Source organism: Oncorhynchus tshawytscha, linkage group LG13, assembly GCF_018296145.1.
Source record: "Oncorhynchus tshawytscha isolate Ot180627B linkage group LG13, Otsh_v2.0, whole genome shotgun sequence".
NCBI classification, from domain to species: Eukaryota; Metazoa; Chordata; class Actinopteri; order Salmoniformes; family Salmonidae; genus Oncorhynchus; species Oncorhynchus tshawytscha.
This window is the reverse complement of record NC_056441.1, coordinates 57,298,534-57,317,962: the sequence shown is the minus strand read 5'-3', so window position 1 is coordinate 57,317,962 and position 19,429 is coordinate 57,298,534. Positions and strand designations below refer to the sequence as shown.

The 19,429-nt window shown below is 45.6% G+C and overlaps 1 protein-coding gene across 3 annotated transcripts in view; it reads left to right on the top strand.

The window, feature by feature from the left end:
* Positions 1–19,429, top strand: part of LOC112265290 (alpha-actinin-4) — a 42,981-nt gene that overhangs the window by 5,120 nt on the left and 18,432 nt on the right. The window lies entirely within an intron of this gene.

The following is a 19,429-nucleotide window of genomic DNA, read 5'->3' as shown; positions in this document are numbered from 1 at the left end:
ATCATCACCAGGGCCATGCCATCATTGGATGGCTCTATCCCAACCACATCAGTGATGTACTCCAGGTGGTTACAGTCTGGCGCTATACCATTTGGTAAAGATCTGCCTTGGACCACACCGTTTTTAAAGTTGACTCGCAATAGAACATTTTCTACCATTGACCCCATCCTCCCACTGACTTGTCATTGAGTTTTTAATGTATCTAGTCTTTGTTTAACCGCAGCACTTGGTGTCTGAGCTGCATCAAGCTCTGGTAGCAGGCTGGCCCCTGACATGATCTCACCGTTATCCCAGCTGGAGGAGAGGCAGCTGGATCAGGGGACTTAATAAGAACATGGCTCTGGTGGAAGGGCTAAGGAGGATCAGGAGGGCATGGTCAGAGACCCACAGTATCGGTAAGCCTTTTGGTCAGTGACTTTCCATAGCTGTGGAGAATGCTGCTCAAATGGTAACCTTGAGCTGAAGGACACATTCCCAACGACCTACTTTACAGATCTGTTTGGATAGAAGTGATGCAAGTGTTGGCTTATAAACTGCAGGTTTGATGAGTTTAACTGTCGGTCAGCTGAGTTTGGGTCAGGACTGGTTGGTCTGGATAGATGTGGTTCGATCTGATGAACCTGCTGCTGGGGTGCTCCTAGCAGGTGTGTATTAATAACCAAAGTGAACTGCTTCCTGTCTTTTTGAAGGATCTATACTAGTTAGTTCATTGGCAGACACTACTGCTTCTCACAACACCTTTTATGGGGCTCTTGATACCCTGTAGCCATGATAAGGGAAGGTCATAAAGAAGAGCAGCTCTTTGAAGTGTTGTCTCTGAGGCCGTCTCTCATTTCTATTGTGGCTTCTCGTTTTATTATTAAAGACCCTGGTAAGTGGGGCACAGTGTGAGAGAGGGTCTCAAAACTAGGCCTGTTGGGACTTGGGATGTTGTTAATTTCCCCCGGCCCTTGGAAAACAACAGAAAATAAACAAGTGCCTGAACACACACACACACACACAGTCCCTGTCTGACTTTGTCGCTGTCTGCCGGTTCGTGGTTTCACCCTGCATCCAGTCAGAGGGCACAGAGAGAATCAACGACAGCAACACTTCCTCTGTCCTTGGCCCATTGTTTGCATCTAATGTCTGCAGCGCCACTGAAAGAGTCAAGTGTACAGGGCCCAGACAAAAGACTGTAAGAGGATTAGAGCACTGCCCACGGGAATACACAGGCTTATTTTTAGGATTTAGGCTATATATTTATATTTTTAGGATTTAGGCTATATATTTATATTTTTTGGCCAGCAGCCGGTTAGATTTAGTCTTCATCAGCAAGCTAGTGCGGTTTAACATTTCAGCCGTGTGGTTGGGTCCTCGTGTGGGAGGTGCTCTTTCTAGTCAGGCATTTACAGAGGCAGACCGGCAGATTGTAAGGGAGGAAGTGAAATGCCTGGCTTTTTTCCCTCGAGTGTGTTGCAACACAAAGGCAGCTCTTCAGAGACTGTTGCTAGCACACAAACAACCTTACAAAGACCAGAAGCATACAGCTATGCCAGACGGTTCACCCACTAGACTCATAAAGGTTTGACCTCTAACTTGAGAGGTTATTCGGCCTAGGTTGGGCACAGCCATCACCATCTCTCTAGTATGATGTGTCAAGACCACTGGCTCACCTCGTGCCGTAGATGTCCCCATTTAAACTCGCCCAGTCCCGTGGGCTTGTTTGCCCTAGTTCAGCCCAGTATGTGACTCCTACTAGAGTCCATCTCAAGGGAGTAGCAAGAAAGGGGAAGAAAGGTTGTGGCTTCTGTGGTTTTCTGTTGCTTCCTTATTAAACTCCAGTTGTAGAAGTAGCCCTGAGAATCAGATCACTCTGTGCCTTTCAGTTCCACAAAGTCGGAGAGATTTGGGGCCATAAGCGTTGCGTGAGGCAGATTGGGAGCAAATGCAGAGTGATGATCCGTGTTCACTGAAGGAGGAGGATTGCCCTTGATGTGTCTCCCCCCACCCTTAACCAGGCCTGTTAGTGGATAACCTGCTGGATGAGAGATGAGGAAAGGACTTGGGGTGATTTATCTCTGTCTGTACTGTGACCTGCCTTTCCCTGTTGGTCACTGGCCAGCTGACAGAGGACCTTATCACAGCAGGCCCAGGGTGTGGGTCAGAGATATGTTTCCCCCCAGTGAATTCCTTCCTCTCCTATACTCACTGGGGAATCATCCAACTGCCTGCATCTCTGTTCTCCTTCCTCAAAGAGCCGTGCAGGCCAGGGAAGTGCACCAGACAATATCTTGGACAAATCAAAGCCCCCAAAGGCATTATTTAACAAGAGAGCTTTTAACAAAGAGTGCTCTGTACAGGGGGCCCTCCACCGCAGCTGTGTACTGGAAAATCTAACAACCTGCAGCAGTGTAGGCCCAGCCAAACAGATGGGTGAATCTCATGTGTGAATGAATGCCTCAGTGTGTCACCGTTCACACCACCAGCGTTCACACTGTTCTCATGTGTCACACAGTACAAGTGTTCTTTACATTGTTGTTGGTATGATCTTGTACAGTCTCTCTGAGCTCAGTCTTTGGTGTTGCTCTACTACCATGGTCTTTAGGGACCAGGCCAGTGTAATTCATTTCCAGGATGTAAGAATGTGAAGATATCGGTTTCTGAAGCTTACACAGGACTGGTCCACGCAGCAGCCCAGAGGGGGAGGGGGGTGACTCCAGTGCATTATGAAAGTCATTAAGAGGGCATTACTCTCAACGGCCTTGTAATATCCCCCACCTACATGTATGGTACCCCCCGGCTTAGCACCCCAGGCCAACTGACTCTGTGGGGGTCAATCTGAGACGGGCTCATTGTATCAAATCCACTTAGATTGAGGGGAGGGAGGGGTTAAGTACTGTACATGGGTTTATGACATGAAGCAGCAGTGAGTCTGATTCAGCAGAGACCCCTGGAGAGGGGAGGGGCGGTGGATGGGGAGGGCGGGGAGGTGGGTCGCAGCCAGTCAGTGATGTGGGGTGTGGCCGAGCCAGAGATCCTGATCCGGGTTGGTTCTTAAGAGGCTCTGTCTGCCCCCCTCTTCTGCAGAGGGGCTGAGCTCCAGGGCTCCCTCCCTGCCCACTCTCACCACATCACACACATCACCTGTCACCACACTCTGACTGCAGGAGAGGGGTGTGGTGTCTGGTGATGTTCTCTCCCTCAGCCCCGCCCCCTTCTCGTCTTCATAATGTTTGAGATCAGTGTTTTGTTTAGAAAAGGCTGGTTGGATGTTTGTGTTGGGTGAGTTATGTGAGTCTGCTCTCGACTGTGTATAGGTACGATTAGGCAATGGCCATTTGGACAATATTTAAGCAAGAATCTTTGCATCCTGTGTGTGTAACTATGTTTGTATATGCCTTTGCAATATGTGTTGAGTTTCTTGGCATCCATTTTGTGTGTGTGTGTGTGTGTGTGTCAGACATGAAGGGCTGTGAGTCATAAAGGGTCGGGTTAGCTGTGGAATGTCTGTCGGTGGTGGGGCGGGTTCTGACTTCCTCCTCCTGCCCCCCTCCTAATGACCCACAGGACTGTGTAACTCACCAGCCTCCACTGCAGGGTATCTCAGGCCACGCACATGCACACATTGGACTTTGCTATAGGAGACCTTTCCTGAGACCGGGAGCATGACGCCTTCTCCAGTGGCAGGATGGAGGGTGCTGTTTGCACAGTTACAGAAGCTACAGCAGTAATGCAGTGTGTTTTCTCTCTCTCCCTGTTTTTTTTCTTCTTCTTCTGGCTCATAGGAGGTGTGTGTGTGTCGTGTTTCACATTCCTTCACTTTAGAACAAACACACACACATCCAGGACACAATTGTTGTGAAAGGATGTGGGGGTTGTCCTTTTAAGATGCAGGCCATTATTTGAACAAACTTTTTCATCTGATAAAGAGGTGTTTTTGAAGAAGAAGAAAATGGTTTGCGGGGGGGGTGCACTTTAAGCTGTTACATCATCGCCACAGTGATAACGCCACCTTATAAGGCAACGAGTGCGAGAGGCAGGCAACGACAGGAAGAGGCAGTTAATGTGACAATGCTGTCTACTGGGCCAGCCTGCCTTTCTGGTTTGGTTACATTTTCCTCAGGCTCTCTCTCCCGCTCCCTCTGTTTCCCTCTCTCTGTCCTCCACATTGGATTTCAAAGGCTTTCTACAAATAGCCCACACCTTCCCCTCTGTCACATTCTGGCTTTTGCCTTGGTCTTAAAGCCTTTGCCTGACTTACTGTTAATGAGAAAGATATTTATGATTGATTATTCCACTGCCATGTTTTGTCCTCATTTATTTATTTATTAATATATAATATAATTTTTAATCTCCAGCCTCGCAGGAGGCCTTGTGCTAGGCTGTCATTGTAAATAAGAATTTGTTCTTAACGGACTTGCCTAGTTAAATAAAAAATGTAGTCTGAACCAATTTCACAAGATGAAACATTAGTTGAGTAACTTCAGGACAATTTAATCTATAAGCCTAGGCTATGTTTCATAAAACAGGCCGTGGAATCCATAAAATCATCAACTAAATGATTATTTTTTATTTTTTTCTTAAGTGGAAGGTTGGGTTGCAGGAACATAATTACAAATTGACTGCAAGAAGCACAAACGGATATGTTTGACTTAAAAATAACTTCAAACCTTGCTTACATTGTGCACACCATCGTGTGTATACGTGGGAACACTTAAGCAGATTTCTTCCATTTAAAATCACGTGGAGCTTATTTCCTGATGTTTTTAGTCTTATTTCCAACAATGAGAAGGATTTTTTTGGAGGGGGGGTGGCAAGTAAAACTACCCACTGGCCAGTTAGGGAACCCTGCCATAGACCATTCATGTTTAATATATTCTGATCTTGCAGACCAGGCTGACTATCGCTATTAAAGAGACGATTCCAGGCTGTGCTATTGCTTGAGGCTGTTTTAGACATCTCCTCTGACTCTGAGAACGTGACAGATTTAGAGGAGGTGACAGATTTAGAGCAGATGAGGTGCAGGCTAATGAGGCCAGAGTTCCACACTCCTGCCCCAGTGGGAATGTCTGGAATAAAGCAGAAATGTCACGCTCCTTTTTCTCTCTCTCTCCCACCATCGCTGTGAAACGAGTCCCAAGGGTAACCTAAGCATGTTCATCTGGGCACAAAGGCCAGCGTTCCCACTGAACATCTCTTGTTCTTACATCAGTGGTGTTGGAGCCATGAAGTTCAGCCTCTTGCAGACCGTTCACAAATTCCTTCGTCTTAGGACGGCGGTCATTCCAGCCCTACACCCATTTGAGGAAATGACTCTCCTCCCCCATAATCCTCTGTCTTTGACTAAATGGCTCATTGGTAGTCCAGTTCAGTCTCAGTGTTGAGATGTCTGGGACAAGGGCAGGCGTCAAGTTCACAGTAACCTGTTAAAAATGTGCTGTCTCTTGGCTACACACTGCGAGGAGAATGTCTGTGTGTAGGTGTCAAGCAAACTGCGCACCCACACAATCTTGGCTGCCTGTCCAGCTTTACTGATGGCGGGGGCTGCTGGAGATGTCATGTGGGCCAATGCAGAGGAGGCAGACGTGGTTCTACCAACCGAGCACCCTGTTTGGTTACAGTGAGTCTTGGGATTAAGTTTGAAATAACTCGCGCCTGGTTGAGTAAAGTGAGAACTACCGGTTTGAGGAACGTCCTGCTAATATTTGACCACAGTTGCCTTGTTTAGAGTGCTTGCGGTTGCTGTATTTGTTCCTCAGCTGTGCTTCACTGTCCTGTACTTCTTGTTTCTCTTTGTAATGGCTTCCTCTTTCAATGGCCAGAAAGATAAGGTCAGCAGTCACTCTGGTTGGACTGCTTCACACTCTGGTAAGCACCTACAGAGAAGGAGATGCTGTGGCTTAGCCTCTGTACAGTCAGGAAATCACATATTTAAACTGTATGTGTCATCCATAATGTTACTCAAATAGTGTTTCATGGTAATATAAAAAATGGCATGAATAGACAACTCACTTCTCATAAATTTGCTTTAAAAAAATCTATTGTAGTTTGAGTGATGGGTGAAACTATGGGTGGAACCACACCCTTAAGTTGTGACCCATCCTCCCATCATCGTTTAGCCCATAGTAGGGTAAATTTGCGTGTCTGGATGTGTTATGTGGAAAGTCTGTCATCATTATGGTGACCAGCCCCATTGATGCTGTCATCAATCACCGCTTACTCATAGAGGCTGCAGGAAATGCTGACTGATCTGAGCCATATCAAAAGCATCCATCCTGTTGGGTGACTCGCCTCACACTACACATCCTCCCTGTTTGGCAGGATTGGACCTAGATTCCCTCCAACCCAGCACAAACAAACATGCATATCCCTAGAATGAGCCATGTAATGACAGAGCCGTGTAATGACATCAGCTTATTTTGTGATTGGCTGAACTGCTGCGTTGTTATTAAAGGTCAAAGGGTGGATAAAGAGCTTCTGGGAAGTAAATAAATGTATTTTGGGGTGGCTGAAGTCTGTAATATGTAACTCGATCAAAGGTCTTGCATTACAATTGCAAATTCACTCAAGGAAATTTCTCATTTCAGGCTGTGGTCAAGGTCAATTTTGATACTCTGATTGTATATAATTGACGTAAATACAGTTTCATGACTACTAACATACAGAATAATTCAAGCAGGTGAAGAATCCGTTCCATAAATCATGGTCTATCAGAACGTCTGGGCCGTAGACAATGGTCTGGATGTGCCCCCATAGAGGTCAGTCTGCACGCCTCCATTGTGTGGGATTCAATGGTTGTGTTTCCAGGCGTTGGCCTCGAACTGGGAGGAGACTGAAAGGGATCCTTATCTTATGTTTGCCATTTGAAGAATCTGGATAAGGCACAATCCTTAAGCGCTCGCCTCTGCAGAGGAGTGGGGGTGGAGGGTTTGGGACGGAAGGAAAACCCTTTAATTGAATTTTCAATTTATTTCTGTACCTCCTGTCATGCGTTCTACATTTACCATGTGAACCTTGCCACAGTATCTCCATCTGATGTGATTTATTTGGGTTATGTACCCAATGTATTTAATAAGTGTCCATGTCATAGTGGAATGTGAGTTGGGGAAGAGGTTTAAAAGGGGAAAGGCCCAGTCCTCCCCTAAGCCAACTGCCAAAAGGATGAGGCCTGAGCTCGCTATTTAGTCTGCACACTCTTATCTCCTTTCCGTACGGGCTGGGTTTGTTTACATTTGGCATATACTCTGAAAGTGATCCTTGAGCGGCTATGAAAGCATTTCCTTGACAAAGACGTCGGCTCACAATAATCGAGATGATCATTTGTCTTTGGGCATGAAATAGCTGTAAACTTCACATCTGAGCCATTGGAATTTGAGGATGTCATGACCTGAAAAGACCATTTGAGGACTTGGACCAACTTGTCACTACCTAATGTATACTAGAGGTGTGGCTCTTGGTCAGGAAAAGTCACGGGTAACAAGGGACACCACTAGACTGCTAGATGTTCACATGGGGCGGTCTATTGACAAAGCTCAGAATGTGGGGGATTTAACCACTTGACTGTAGTTACTTAAGGTTTAACTTTCACTTGCTATTATAGCACATAAGTTCCAACCCATAAAACTGTAAAATACTTTAAAATACCCTTGTGTTGCTGTACCTCATGAACCCATGAACAAACATGACTGTCCCCATCTTATCTTGAAGTGATCTCAGCTATTTACGGCACATTTTAGATGCACCAACATAGCGTGATACTCTAAGGTTGACTTCATTTCCTGTGGTTTAGTTTCCTGGTCTCTACATTGTTAACTGTGGTGGTGTTACACTGATGGATCACTATCATTCCTAATGATTCATCTCAATACAATCTTCTTCCTGGATGGATGTAGACTAAAGGATGGACGTCACCCCCCGCGCTTTCCTGCCCTGTGGCTCGTTAAAAAGGAAGTTGATTTGCGGGCTGACGATTTAGTCAGTGTTTGAACGGGTGGTGTAAGGCTGCTTACTCCAGTGGCTGCAAGGGCTGTGGAGCCTAAAGTTCTATTTACTAAGTCATCGACACGGTCTCTTAAATATCCAATGTTGACGTTTTTTTAAACTCTATATCAAATTATTTCTGGGTAACAATTAAAGCTACTATATGTAACTTTTTGGGCGACCTGACCAAATTCACATAGAAATGTGAGCTATAGATATTCCATTCTCATTGAAAGCAAGTCTAAGAAGTGGTAGATCTGTTCTATTTGTGCTATTTCTTAAGTTTTATTTTGGAGTTTATCATTTCGGTTTTGTACACCAGCTGAAAATAAACCAATTAAATTTATGGAAAATATATTTCACAGTTGTTTAGATGGTACAATGATTCTCTAGACAATGACTGCTTGTTTTGTCACAAACTAAAATTAGGCAAACCATTTTAGCAACCAGGAACTTGCAGAGACTTCTGCATAGTGCATCTTTATGTACCTTACTGTGATTGTTTCCAGTTAAAAAAATAAACCAAAATAGCTTATTAGTTAAGAGCAATTTCTCAAGCAATAATTCTGCTAGGACGTCTGGGAGGGGAAGGGGAAAAGGGAGGGGAAAACTAGCTGGTATTGGCAGAGAGGTTGGGAACTTTCTTATTGGTCTAACTCATTTTCCACCTGGTGATTTTCACCGGGCAGGCAAAATCTCCATCCCACCAAAACAGGCTGAAATGTCAGGCGGCCTTTTCAAAAAGCTCTTACACTAAAAGGGCAGGATCACATTCTTCACAATTTCACAGTATTATTCCAACCTCAGCGTGGAAATGTATATTAAACACATGAAAATCACATTTTTGACAGCACTGGGCCTTTAAAGTTAGGTTAGATCTTTTTTGTAGGTAGTTTTCATCTATAGCATCACTAACATATGTCGCTTAAGAAACATGTTTAATGAAATCAATAATTTGCTAGTAACAGATGACATTCATTCTGTCGATCTCTGAAACTCACTTAGATAATACTTTTGCTAGTGGTAGCAATACAGAAATGTTTATCACTGAAGGATTTTGAGGCTGATTCCCTGACCTGTCAATGTTTTTAATTTGCTGTTTTATACTCTTGTGAATTCAATGGTTTTTACTAGATGTAGTTTTTCATGTTGTCGGTCTGTAATTTTTTTGTAATGACTTGGTGCTGCCTATCTTGGCCAGGGCGCTCTTGAAAAAGAGATTTTAATCTCAGAGCCCTTCCTGGTTAAATAAAAAAGAAAAGCCAAAGGTGGAGGTGTGGCCTTTTTATATTCAGAAGCACATTCCTGTAAAGCTTAAAGAATCTCATGTTAAACACCGTTGACGTAATATGGCGACAGGTTCATCACCTCACCTAAAGCCCATTCTGGTGGGAGCTGTTTATAGATCACCAAGTGCAAGCAGTCACTATCTGGATAACGTGTGATATCAACAGAGGTATCTTTTCTGGGTGTTTTTAAATATTTACTGGCTGTAACCAGTGCCTGCAACCTGGTTCAGATTATCTGTCAACCTACCAGGGTAGTTACAATCAGCACAGGAATGAAATCATCATGTATTGATCACATCATTACTATTGCTGCAGAAATTTGCCAAATCCATCGGATGTAGTTATTATATTAGCCATATCTAGGAAGACCAAAGTTCCAAAGGCTGCGCCTATTACAGTGTACAGAAGGTCATACATAACGTTTTGTAGTGATCCCTATGTTGTTCATGTAAAGAATATTAGTTAGTCCGTGATGTGAAATGAGGAGCAACCAGACGGTGCACTTGACACATTTATGAAATAGCTTATTCCTGATTCTAATTAGCATGCATCCATTAAATAAATGACTGTAAAACAGTTAAATCCCTATGGATTGATGAGGAATTGAAAAATTATATGGTTGAGGGATGAGGCAAGGATAAACAAAGATTGATAGTAAAAAGCTTTGGAGCACCTTAAATGACATTTTGGGCAAAAAGGCAAACTCCGCATTATCAATTGAATCCGATGGCTCGTTCATCGCAACACCCACTGATCTTGGTAATTACTTTAATGATTTTCTTCATTGGCATGATCAGTAAATTTAGGCTTGACATGCCAGCAACAAACACTGACACTACACAGCCAAGTATCTCTGATCAAATTATGAAAGATAAGCATTGTAATTTTGAATTCTGTAAAGTGAGTGTGGAAGAGGTGAAAAATTGTTTATCAACAATGACAAGCCACCGGGGTCTGACTTGGGTGGAAAAATTACTGAGGATAAATCGGATGATATTGCCACTCCTATTTGCCATATCTTCAATTTAAGCCTACTAGAAAGTGTGTGCCCCCTCAGGCACCTGTCTAACAGAACACAGAGGGTGTTCTTTAATGTAAGCCTCTTCAATATAATCCAGGTAGAAATAGGAATTCCCCAGGTCAGCTGTCTAGGCCCATTACTACTTTCAATCTTTACTGATGACACAAGTTAGGGACAAATCATTCACTAAACCTCAACTAAATATTGTAATGACTAATGTGGAAATTGAGCAAGTTGAACTAAACTGCTTGGAGTAACCCTGGATTGTTAACTGTCATGGTCAAAACATATTGATACAACAGTGGCTAAGATGAGAAGTCTGTCCTCCATAAAGTGCTGCTCTGCCTTCTTAACAACACTATCAACAAGGCAGATCCTACAGGCTGTAGTTTTGTCGCATCTAGGCTAGTGTTCGGTCTTGTGGTCAGGTGCCACAAAGAGGGACTTACGAAAATTGCAATTGGCTCAGAACAGGGCAGCACGGCTGGTCCTTGGATGTATACAGAGAGAGAACAATAATATGCATGTCAATCTCTCCTGGCTCAAAGTGGAGGAGAGATTGGCTTCATCACTACTTGTATTTGCAAGAGAGATTGACTACTGGCACACAGCTCGGACACCCATGCATACCCCACAATACATGCCACCAGAGGTCTCTTCACAATCCAGAACAGATTATGGGAGGCACACAGTACTACACAGAGCCATGACTTCATGGAAATCTATTCCACATCAGGTAACTGATGCAAGCAGTACAATTTCATTTTTTTTAAACTGATAAAAATACAGTTTATGGAACAGCCGGGACTGTGAAGCAACACACAGATTTTGTGTTGTAGATATGTGGTAGTAGAGTAGGGGCCTGAGGGCACACCACTTAATGTGTTGTGAAATCTGTTAATATAATGTTTTTAAAATATATAACTGCCTTAATGTTGCAGGAAGAGTAGCTGCTGTCTTGGCAGACTAAATACAAAAAATGGCCCCCTCCGGCCTCACTGTTCCTTCTGCGTTTTTGCCCAAAATGCCATGACCCAAACCAGCCGCCTCTCAGAAGTTTGCTCTCAATAGACATAGTTGGCATTCCTGACATCTCTATCGTTCTAATTAAGATGACGGTCATTCCTTCGACGGCTCTCCTGGCTCTCGTCACCAACCCTCCCTCTCTCTCACTTTTCCCCCTCACTCTCTCATCCCTCCCCTCCCCTGATTTGAAGGGGGTCTATACTGGACCGCAGATGAAAGGAACGGTGCACATATTTGGAGATTCCCTCTCAGGTCACTGCCACAGCCTCTCATTAAACACTCTTTTATCCTCTCACTGAGCAGGGAGTGGGAGGCTAGGGTGGGCGGCCATATTGCCTGTGTCAGCTGAGCTGCCTGTGGCCTACATACTTTACCCAGCCATGTCCCATGCTGCTGCTGAATGGATGCTACTAGGCCGTTTCACCTCACTGTGACTGCTGCCTGGTGCCTCTTTTAATGTCATCCTTTATAAGGTAACAGAGATTCTCATAGGACTGCCTGCTCGGCCTTACTAAATCCTAGGCCAGTAACTAGAATTACAGCATGTACGTCAAATGTGTGTGTCCATGGTCAGATAAAGTTGTCTAATTTGTTCTGTGTATTGAGCATCGGAGCTGCAGCTGTTTAAGAGTATTGACACAACGTATAGGCTAATTGGCAGTTGTTGACATTAAGCAACAGACTGTGCTCAGAGCACTACTATTGACACACAACAGTCTACATTTGCACAACAGTGTGTCCTCACTGTCCTGAGTGTTGACATGCTGGTCTGTAGGATGTGTGGCCCTATCCTGCTCTACTTCTGTAGCTGTACCTCTCCTCCCAGTCTGTCTCATCCCCCGGGTCTTGGCTTGTAACAGAATCTGGCCCAAGGCAGGTCACTGAAAGGGTTAACAGCGCAGTAGAGCCCCCTTGCTCGGTGCAACCCAACCTGGACTCGCACAAAGACAGGAAGCCACATAAATAAATCAACAAATAAACACTGCTTCCCCCTGCTGGAATTTCCTACGGTGTGTGTGTGTGTGTGAAAAGTCCGACATTTTGCCCCCGGTATTTACTCTCCCTCTCTGTTCTACCCCCCCCTCTCTGTTCCCCCTCTCTGTTCCCCCCCGTTGCAGGAGACTTCAAAAGAAAGTCCAGTAACCACACAGAGCTGCAGCACTAATACTTCTAGGTCACTACTTCTCTTTAACCAGAGCTTCCTCTAGTTGAGTCTGACCTGGGGACAACTCTCCTGCCCACCACCGTTGTGCAACACTGTGTCCCACTCCCAAGTCTCTAGTTCCAAAGTGTGCAGTTGTTAACGTCCCTTCACGGATTTGAAAGAATTTGAGGAATCTCCCACCAGCCCATGCCTCCACCAATCCAACGCTTTTATTTTTGTGGGCTGTAGTGAACATTAGGAGGAGGGAGTGATTTATTGGGACACATTCTGAGACTCTTCCCTACTAGAGGTGTACCCTACACCCATCACATAACATGAGGTGCAGGTCATGTGTGGGTCACTGTCATGCTGCAGGGCTTTGACATTCATGTTACGTCGTACCTTCATGCATTATGCTCACACCTCAACCAAATTGTGTTCCCGCTTTTCCTCCTCTCCTCGTCATCTCTGTTTTTCTGGGCGACCATAAGAGAGCCCACTAGAGATGTCAGGATAAGCTCTCATTTATCAAACTGTTTGTCAGCTTCTGTTTACAGCAGTTTGCCCTAATGGTCACTTCTACTGGCAAACTGAAACAACACTTTCTCACTGGATGAGAATCTGTACTCCGATCAGTTCCTCTTTTTAGTGTTGGCTTGTCAGCACACGAAGAGAGAGAGGTTTGTGTGTGCTATGTTTGTTTTTTAATGATCACCTGTCCAGACCTGACAGGGTAATGAGAGCAGAGTGACTTCAACACCAGGGCATACTCTTTAAAGGCTTCTGTAATAGATGGCCCGTCCCAGGGAGGGAGCGAGTTGCAGGGAACAGCCCAGGGCTTCTGTAATACAGGGGTAGGATCAGGGAGGGAGCCAGTCATAGGGAACAGCCCAGGGCTTCTGTAATACAGGGGTAGGATCAGGGAGGGATCCAGTCATAGGGAACAGCCCAGGGCTTCTGTAATACAGGGGTAGGATCAGGGAGGGAGCCAGTCATAGGGAACAGCCCAGGGCTTCTGTAATACAGGGGTAGGATTAGGGAGGGAGCCAGTCAGGGAACAGCCCAGGGCTTCTGTAATACAGGGGTAGGATTAGGGAGGGATCCAGTCAGGGAACAGCCCAGGGATATACTACTCAACCATTAACTATCTTTAACAGAAAGTCTCTGGGAAATGGTTGAGGATGAGTGCTCACTACTTATGGTAGCTGGCTAGATTATTACCATGCGTGAGTTTGGACTGGAGACCGGAGCTATGTAGATGGTCTGTAGGGCCTACAGCAATAAGAACATTCTGGCCATCAAAGAATCCAATTCCCTCAAGGTTGCCTTTTGTGTTGCTGTATTGAGTCATTGATAAAAGGTGGGCAACATGGAAGACCAAGGTGGAGTGGTGCTTCACTGTCTATGGTAGAGCTGACCTTGAGAGAATTCTGATATTGTACAAACAGCTGTTTATGCATTCAGCTGGAGTGCGGCTCTGATATTGTACAAACAGCTGTTTATGAATTCAGCTGGCGTGCGGCTCTCTCTCTCTCTCTCTGGTGTGTGTGTGTGTGTTACAGAGGCTGAACACTGGGGGAAAATGAACCCTGCCAGTGCTTTTGCATTTTAGTGCACCCTAACCCCCACTACCTCACACCAGTCCTGTGTGCCCTATGGATGTGCTGATGCATTGCATGGTTCCCTAGCTATGTATCGTTTGTGTGTGTGTGTGCTAAAGGTGAGAGGTGGTGTTATAGAGCAGCAGGGTGTGTTTGTATGCCTCTCCCCTATAAGCTGCTACAGGGGGTAGGTGAAAGTCAGCACTGTACAGCCTTCCCAGATTACATAGCCAGCCAGCTCCCCCAGTGTGTGTCATGTTAAGCTCTGTTGGTACTAGGTGGGTTCGTTCTAGAAGGAATGTGTCTAAAATGAAACCTGGGCCCATATTGATAGTGCCTCAAATCAGGATAGCTGATCCAGTTTGTTTTAGATCATAATGAATCCGATTAGAAAGATCGGGGGGACCTGATCCTAGATCAGCACTCCTGCGTTGCTTTATGAATACGGGCCCTGGTCATTCTTTCATACATGATTTGATCCGAATGGCCAGCCAGCCGCCGAACTTGAAGGAAGTGGTGTTGGATAATCAAGCTTCCTCCTGCTCCAAGTGTGTTTGTGTGCTCTTGTCAGGAAAATGCTATTACTCCTAATAGTCATCTAGTGAAATAGTCTGGCTGGTAGGCAGGCACAATGAGCTACCTGTTCCAGTGTGTTTGAACAGAGGGGCTATTATGCGACTACTGACTGAGACGATGGGCACCTCACAGACCTCTAGTGCGTCGGCCACCAGGCAGACCTAGCTAATTGAGCCGTAGCCTAAGAATAGGTGGCCTTGTGTGGGCCAAGGTGTTGACGACTGACTCCCAGACCTCTGCCTGCCTGCTACCTTCCACTCCCTGTACTCAGTCACAGGTGGGCGACACACACCTCTGCTGTCGCCTCTCACGAAATCCTCACAGGAGCTCCATAATAGCACACAGCCCCTCCACACCTCATACAGGAGCAGTTATAATGATGACAATAACTTTATAATCAGTAGCGTGGGAGCTTCCTCCCTGTTAATTGGTTTCCTCACCTCTGTGACTATTGAGAGCACACACTCACTGTACCCACCACCAGTCCATGTCCCTGACTGGGCCTGTCAGCCGTTGTCCCTTAGGCCTTAATGATTTTAGGGCACACACACATGGTTGGGGCGTAGCTACTAGCTGACACTCCCAGAGCTAAGCTGGCCCTGCTGCATGTTGCTGCCTGCCTTTGTTTTTTGACTGGGAGACAGCGTGTTACTGACTGGGAGACAGCGTGTACATGTATGTAGTTACAGAACGAGCACAATATGGTGAGAGAGTGAGCTCATCAGTGAGTGATTGGGTAGGCTGTCATTCATTACAGCAGTGGGCGGGTCATCACATCATGGAGTCATGCGGAATGCACAGCGGTTGTGCAATAGCATTGTGTTGCGAGCCTATGTCATTCTTTCTAGGTGCAGCCAGCCACACCCTTACCCGTTTTAGTGTGTCACAAAGCAGGTGTTTGATTAGGGTGCTGCGTGCGTCGTCAGGGATAGTGTGTGTCAGAAGGAAGGAATGGGTGTGTAGGTTGTCGGTTCTTGCATCTCCCTTGCATTCCTGCTCGGGGAGTGCTGCTGGTCGGTTGGCAGGCAGAGACCTGAGTTGTTTGTCTCCTTGTTGTCTAAAACCTGAGCTATCCGTCCATCTACATGACCCTTAAGTTAACCCTTGTTAGGCCGAAGGTGACCTTTTTTTCTGTCGCCAAATTGAGCAGAACACAGCGGAATTCTGAGTTATTCTGATCCTCATTAGTCAAGCGTGGACATACCGGTAGCTTTGGAAAGAAAAACGCATGGCTTTTATCTCCAGATAGTGAGACATTGTCTCAAGGTTTCCTCTTGGCTGTTGCCCTGTGTGTCTGTGTCCAATTTTAGTCGAGGTCATTGGTTGTAGACTGAGAGAGCAGAGATCCCTGTAATCCACTTGACCTGTTTTACTAGGATCTGTCCTGAGTGGCAATGATCCTGCTCTGTCCTTCAACACGACAAGAATAGTGTCCCCTCACAGACACTCAACCAACACGTACCTGGCCATAGAAGGGCAAACTATTTGCTCACTACGGAAATTGATTCAAACTTTGAGCAACGCTGAGGTGTAAAATGCCAGCACTAATGCGAAAAGGTCTGCCCAATCCCTTCCTGACTTAGAGATGCCCACCTGTGTCGCTGTGTGACATGCCTGTTAGGGATATGGCGCCGGAGCCTTTGCGCTTCCTATTAGGGTTAATAGTAACCTAGTGGTGTCGCTGAACACTGTTACCACAACAAGGAAGTAGAATACAATAGATATTTTCAGCTGGTGGTTTTGTATCATATAGGCTATTGGTGTCTAGCTAGAGTAATTAGAATGTGACCTGGTTTACTCTGTCTATGTTCAAGTTAGTTTGTTGTGTTGGTAATTATCTGTGCATGTTAATGCTGCTGTGCTGCGCCACATCCCTGCTCTGTTACAGAGGCTGATGGCGTGCTACACCGTGCGGGAGCAGTGTTTGCAGGGGATGTTTGTTTGTGTGTCAGCCCTCCTCTCCTGCCCCTCCCCTGTCCCCGTGGGTCTCGCTCAGGCAGGGGCTGGAGGGTGCTGAAGGGACTCATTATATACATGCTGCTCAATGGGCCCTTTGTGTGGCAGCCCAGTGGAATGGGGAGAGTGGCAGGCCCAGGCCCAGCACCCTGTCATAATGTTGTCATACTTCAACACACATCGTAACACCCTGCCATGCCTAACCTTGGGGGAGGGAGGGGAGACTGATCCCAACTCGGGGTTGTGATACGGGGAGACGGTGAAACAAAGTTATTGGGGGGAGGGGCAAAAGGACAAAGTGGTGTGTTCAAATGGTAGCTCAGAGGTTGAATGGAGCCATGTTGGGTCTCGTTGACTCTGGACAAGGAGAAAGGTGTACGAGGGTTAGTGTCCCCCATCTCTACTGTTTAACCCACTCAGGAATCGCTGTGTTTTATTGGTGTTGGTGTGGATTACAGAAGCTATGTTCCAGTCGACTACAACCCACAGAGTTAAGGACGGCAAGTCCTCTTATAATGCCATTTCTGCCGGATAAAGAATAACCCAGTCAGGAAGGAACACTATTTAGCTCACATTTCAGACGCTAGTTTCCTTCTCTGAGGGATTTTTTTCTTTTTTAAAGAAAGATCAGGAGTTTGGGGAGAACATTTTTAACCCTCCACTAATGAAGTGTGTGCCACAACTTTTCAAAATAAGCAGATTCAAAACACATGTTTTCCAATTACTGTCACTAGAAAGAAAGTGCTTCGTGAGCTAATGTTGGTGGGATAAAATGCAAAAAAAATGTTTTGCGTTGGTGCCAGGCCTAGTTTTTAATAATGTGTACAGTTAGCCCGGTCCCATATCTGTTTTGTGCTATCATGTCAACTACTTGTCATGCGAGCCCTTTTTAAAGAATGTGTCACTGAGCACAGAAACATGTTTGGAATGACGGTGAGGGACTAGGAGTTAACGTGATGGTACAAGCGGATATGTGACCAGGATAGCGTACACTGCAGTACATCAACCTTACAACCTTCTCCGCTGTGCAATCTGGTTTCCGAGCCGGTCACGGGTGCACCTCAGCCACGCTCAAGGTACTAAACGATATCATAACCGCCATCGATAAAAGACAGTACTGTGCAGCCGTCTTCATCGACCTGGCCAAGGCTTTCGACTCTGTCAATCACCATATTCTTATCTGCAGATTCAGTAGCCTCGGGTTTTTCGGATGACTGCCTTGCCTGGTTCACCAATTACTTTGCAGACAGAGTTCAGTGTGTCAAATCAGAGGGCATGCTGTCCGGTCCTCTGGCAGTCTCTATGGGGGGTGCCACAGGGTTCAATCCTCAGGCCGACTCTTTTCTCTGTATATATCAATGATGTTGCTCTTGCTGTGGGCGATTCCCTGATCCACCTCTACGTAGACGACACCATTCTATATACTTCCGGCCCGTCCTTGGACACTGTGCTATCTAACCTCCAAACGAGCTTCAATGCCATACAACACTCCTTCCGTGGCCTCCAACTGCTCTTAAACGCTAGTAAAACCAAATGCATGCTTTTCAACCGTTCGCTGCCTGCACCCGCACGCCTGACCAGCATCACCACCCTGGATGGTTTCGACCTTGAATATGTGGACATCTATAAGTACCTAGGTGTCTGGCTAGACTGTAAACTCTCCTTCCAGACTTATGTCAAACATCTCCAATCGAAATTCAAATTAAGAGTCTGCTTTCTATCCCGCAACAAAGCCTCCTTCACTCACGCTGCCAAACTTACCCTAGTAAAACTGACTATCCTACCGATCCTCGACTTCGGCGATGTCATCTACAAAATTGCTTCCAACACTACTCAGCAAACTGGATGCAGTTTATCACAGTGCCATCCGTTTTGTCACTAAAGCACCTTATACCACCCACCACTGCGACTTGTATGCTCTAGTCGGCTGGCCCTCGCTACATATTCGTTGCCAGACCCACTGGCTCCAGGTCATCTACAAGTCCATGCTAGGTAAAGCTCCGCCTTATCTCAGTTCACTGGTCACGATGGCAACACCCATCCGTAGCACTCGCTCCAGCAGGTGTATCTCACTGATCATCCCTAAAGCCAACACCTCATTTGGCCGCTTTTCGTTCCAGTTATCTGCTGCCTGTGACTGGAACGAATTGCAAAAATCGCTGAAGTTGGAGACTTATCTCCCTCACCAACTTCAAACATCTGCTATCTGAGCAGCTAACCGATCGCTGCAGCTGTACATAGTCTATCGGTAAATAGCCCACCCATTTTTACCTACCTCATCCCCATACTGTTTTTATTTATTTACTTTTCTGCTCTTTTGCACACCAATATCTCTACCTGTACATGACCATCTGATAATTTATCACTCCAGTGTTAATCTGCAAAATTGTAATTATTCGCCTACCTCCTCATGCCTTTTGCACACAATGTATATAGACTCCCCTTTTTTTCTATGTTATTGACTTGTTAATTGTTTACTCAATGTGTAACTCTGTGTTGTCTGTTCACACTGATATGCTTTATCTTGGCCAGGTCGCAGTTGCAAATGAGAACTTGTTCTCAACTAGCCTACCTGGTTAAATAAAGGTGAAATAAAAATAAATTTTTAAAAAACAGCTCACTCACCTCATGAAACACTCTCGTAAATACTGACTGTTAGTTGAATTAAAGAGATCAGGGCCTATATTCACAAAGAGGCTTGGAGTAGGAGTGCTGAATTGGGATCAGTTTTGCCATTTTAAATCATAATGTATAAGATTGTATGGCCTGGGGGAGACCTGAGCCTTCAATAAGCACTTATACTCAGAATTACGTCAACCAATCACAGCGCACTTCCTGTCACCTGTAACCTACT